Source organism: Galeopterus variegatus, unplaced genomic scaffold, assembly GCF_000696425.1.
Source record: "Galeopterus variegatus unplaced genomic scaffold, G_variegatus-3.0.2 Scaffold30469, whole genome shotgun sequence".
Classification (NCBI taxonomy): domain Eukaryota; kingdom Metazoa; phylum Chordata; class Mammalia; order Dermoptera; family Cynocephalidae; genus Galeopterus; species Galeopterus variegatus.
Genome location: NW_007756580.1, coordinates 1 through 4,411, shown reverse-complemented (window position 1 = coordinate 4,411; position 4,411 = coordinate 1). Strand labels below are relative to the sequence as shown.

Below are 4,411 nucleotides of genomic sequence, written 5' to 3'. Positions count from 1 at the left end.
GTTCATGATAAATACTTGTTGCATGAATGAATGAATGCTGCCACAATCTCTTTTATTCCACTCCCCCACCCCAACTTATTACATGTTTTTGTAGTTATTTGATCTGATTTCTTCAGGGAGAAGATTTGTACTTATTTACTCAGAACCTGTCATAGTACCTGGAATATAGTAGATGGTCAATAAACTATTGTTAAAGGATTTTTTTTTGAAAGATTGGCACGTTTTGGTCATCCTCTGTTCATAAAGAATGATTACAATTTTTATTCTCCATCATATGTTGATCATTACATGGGCAGGGACAGAATTTAGACATACTGATTTCTTGAGAGTAAAGTTCAGTAGCTGAGCAGCCAGAAAAACAAGCATGACACAACATAGAAGTGACTGGTTTGGAAATGTTTAAGTCAGAAATTTCATTTTTAATGATTCTTCAGGGCCACTCTCTGACACCGGATGATGCTGATTGCTAACACTTGAGCAACAATCCAGAGCTGAAAGACAGTCTTCTTGAGTAGTCCACGGGATTGTCATCGAGATGCAAAGACTTCCTGGGATAGCTCTGCAGGAGATGCCACAACTGTTCTGTTAACAGACAGTATTGTGTCTTGTCCAGCTCCCAAATGAAGATGTTCTTTCACCCTGAGTGGTTAAAATGCAAACTGATCTTCCGACCTGAGAGGGTGGAAAGGGGCTCTGCCAGACAGACAAGTGGCTTTGGGACATAATGATGCACTCAGAAAAAATGATGAATAGCCATATCCTGGGTGCATTCCTGGATACAGTGTCTCCATTCTGAGTATCTGGGAGTATTTCCTACCTCATGAATGGCTTTACCCCCCTGGTGGTCATCTTAATGAAATCCGTCTGAGTTGCTCTTTTGGCAATCGGAGCTGTGTTTGGGCAAGGATAGTATCAGTATCCACTGTAGACAAGTGGCGACAGACACTCTTCCTTCCCACTGCACCTCTCCCCCTTGCAGGACAACTTCAGGTGTACAGATAAAAAAGAAGAAACCAATTGACTAACAGCATGCAAGAGGAAAACCAATTTTGTTTCACAGATTTTATGTGTGAGCATTTCCACTACATTTACCTAGTCTCTCAATAGTTTGTATCCCTCCTCTACTGTCTATTTAGCATTTCTTTCAATTAACTTCTGTCTGAACTAATCATGATTGCCAGCTATTGAACAAACATGCCTAGTCTCTCAATAGTTTGTATCCCTCCTCTACTGTCTATTTAGCATTTCTTTCAATTAACATCTGTCTGAACTAATCATGATTGCCAGCTATTGAACAAACATGTCACTTTTGGTGACTTTCCTGTGATAATTTAGACATAGTAAGTGGTTTTATTGTCTTCCTTTTTCCTTAAAAAATATTCAATCTTTTCGTTTTCATTTTGCATGCTCTTAGATATCAAACTTTTTGAAGATTTTTTTTCTAACTCTGACCAAATTTCAGTTTAAAAGTCATGAACCTCAAGGGTGAATGAATTTTACATGCTGCTAGCTTTATTCTGGAATCTTGACAAGAAATGCATGGACTACCTAGGATTAATGTTGCAAGGCAATTAACAGTCCTATTGGTTTACATGAGCGTTAAAGCAGCTAACACAGGGTGAGAAAAAGGTGAGGACAAGAACCTTTAAAATGATATCTCTGAAAACCTTTTTACTTGCTAAGAATGAAGTCTCCAGTCACCTATCAGACTTGCCTTCCGCCATATTGATTTCTCAGATCTAAAGGTTTGGGTGAGGAGAGAGGGATTTGGCTTTTCTCTTCTCCCAACTAACCTTTTAGATCAGGTTGCCATATTCTCCATCCAGGTTCTAATGCTCTAATACATCTTTTTACTTTTAAATTTAAAATAACTAGTGGTCAGCATAATTTTGAAGATTCCTCCAATGTTTGTAACCACTACCAGGGTATTTTCAGGCCTATAATTACTTACCCATGATTCTGAAATCCAGAAAGCTTGGGAGGGAGAGTGGGTGGAGAAGTCTTTTCATTATGTATGGCATGAATTAATTTGGTGACAAAACCTGACCTGAACTGATGCAAGGATATTTATACTATTTATAGTCTGTAATAACCTCATGAAGTGTGACTATTCATACCTATTGCTGCAGAAATATTGACATGTTCAATTAAGGGTGCCATCCCAGGCTCTGCTGTGACTGTTACAAAATACACCATAGATCACTTCCTAAAGTCTGAAAAATTGTGAATTCCCTTTTACAGATGGCACCAAGAACTTGGATAAGGAGTTGAAGAACTGTACTATACTGTGAAGCTATTTTTTTTCACTTACCTGCTAACGTCAAGCCAAAGTTATTGGACCAAGGGAGATGACAAAACCACGGATGCAACTCTAAAGGGTTAGCAGTGGCAGTGACCTGGCCTGCTGTGTCCTTCCTCATAAAGCAAGTTTGTTGATCACTTTTGAGGGTCCCCATCTGAGCACCACTTTCTTTTGGCAAAGGTATTAAAAATGAAGCTGAGCCTGCTTACCAACATATTGCTTTATTTCTCAGTGGTAGTAAATTAAGGCTTTCTAGAGTCATACAGCACGCAGTGATTTGAACATTAGAAGTGAAAAAGACAATGAACATTCAGTTTAGCAGAGCCAGGAAGGAAGCAATGTTTTCAAACAGATTAATTTTCCAGTGAGGCTTTTTGCTTGGTCTCTAAAATCTGCTGAGCTGTTTCCCCAGTAACCTCTGTCACAGATTCATACTCTGAGGGAGAACAGAATGGATGGAGAAGACACTGGGGAAGAAGGAGAAACTGGGAAAGAAAGTTTGTGCTGGGCAATCAGTGTGAAAAGTCCGCTTTGTCTCATGCTTGGAAGACAGTTTGGGTGATGTGGTCAGATGGTGGTGATAAAGGTATTCATAATGGCACAGGGAGCCATTCTGGACCTCTCTGCTCATTCTGGGAGTATTAAACCAGCTCACTTGAAAGACCCCAGTGCCAAGGGTTAGGGACAATCCTTTGTGATTCTCAAATTATGAGGCTTTAATTTAGATAGGCTCACAAGTCACAGAACAGGAGAATAGTACTTTCAGCCTCTTCCATTGTTCTACACTCTTTGGCCATCACTAGATACTGTCTCCAGCCAAAAAATTCATTCCCCACCTCCCAACCTCCACATAGCACAAAGCCTCATTGCACATCCAAGTTGGTAATGACGTTGATTGGACAGGAGGCCATGTTTCATATGATATATGGAAGAAGGCTCATGGGCAGACACCACCTCATTACTCCAACTCTTTCCCAACATAAGACAACAGTACACACGGGAGCCTACAGTGGGAGTGCAGTTGTCATGAGTTGTGTAAGCTTGTTCTGAAACAAATTTGGCAGGCTTGGCTTGGAGACGCAGAGGTTCTGGGTTTGGAGAGTGGACCCTTTGAAAATGATATGGATGAGCTGTTCTAGCAGTGATGAAGGAAGTGTGTGGTGAGAGAATAATCTGGGAAAGGTAACGTATTTATTCACAAAAGACAACTCAATTTCATGAAAACAGGCAATGGAATTTCTTCTGGCTACCTGATTTCACACAAATAGGGCTAGCAAAAAGATTTCTATCCAAATAGGACCATTTAAAATCCCATCCATTTACAATTCATATTTTGTAATGATTTTAATGTTCTATTCCAAGGGCCTGCTGGGTGGACTAGCACCTAAGTCTAACCAATGTGTTCCCTCTTCCCTTTGTCTGGCATTTTTTAGTGAACAGTGTTTAAACGCCTGGAAGTCAGCTTTGAATTCTCTGACAGAAAACATGCAGACAGCCATGGAAAGTACGCAAGGTGTCAACTCTGTCTGGCATTTTTTAGTGAACAGTGTTTAAACGCCTGGAAGTCAGCTTTGAATTCTCTGACGGAAAACATGCAGACAGCCATGGAAAGTACGCAAGGTGTCAACTTGCACAATTAAACACTTACAAACTTAACCCTAATAGGCTTCATGTGATGAAGTCTGGATGCATAAAGAAATAAATAGATGAGAAAAGTCAAAATGTGATCTGAATGACAAAGAACCAAGGCATCTGTCCCTACCAGCTGCAGGACAGATGTGTCTGATGCATGGCAAGTGTGCATGAGAGGGATTAGTAAAACTTTTGAGGACATGTGCTCCCTTGGGCCTCACTTTTTAATTAAAAATTGTGAGGGTCTTTCCTCATATTTGAAAATACTCAGAAAAAGCAACCTGACTGGGAGATCTGAGCTTGGCTGTGATTAGGTGTCTCAGTGCCTTGCTGGGATGGTTTGCAGTGGGGAAAAACTGAAAGTATTTGTGCACAGAAACCACGGCATCCAGCATGGCAGGAGAGGATGTGCAATTGACTCGCCCAATACAAACAGGGACATGGGTAATGCTCAGATGGGAGCACAAGGATGTACAG

The 4,411-nt window shown here is 40.6% G+C and overlaps 1 long non-coding RNA gene across 1 annotated transcript; it reads right to left on the bottom strand.

The window, feature by feature from the left end:
* Nucleotides 1–2,504: 2,504 nt before the first annotated feature.
* Nucleotides 2,505–4,404, bottom strand: LOC103583923. The gene is made up of 2 exons (XR_549908.1): nucleotides 3,861–4,404; nucleotides 2,505–3,753 (listed from the first exon to the last, which is right to left on the bottom strand). It is a non-coding gene; the product is annotated as an uncharacterized LOC103583923 (long non-coding RNA).
* Nucleotides 4,405–4,411: the final 7 nt, after the last annotated feature.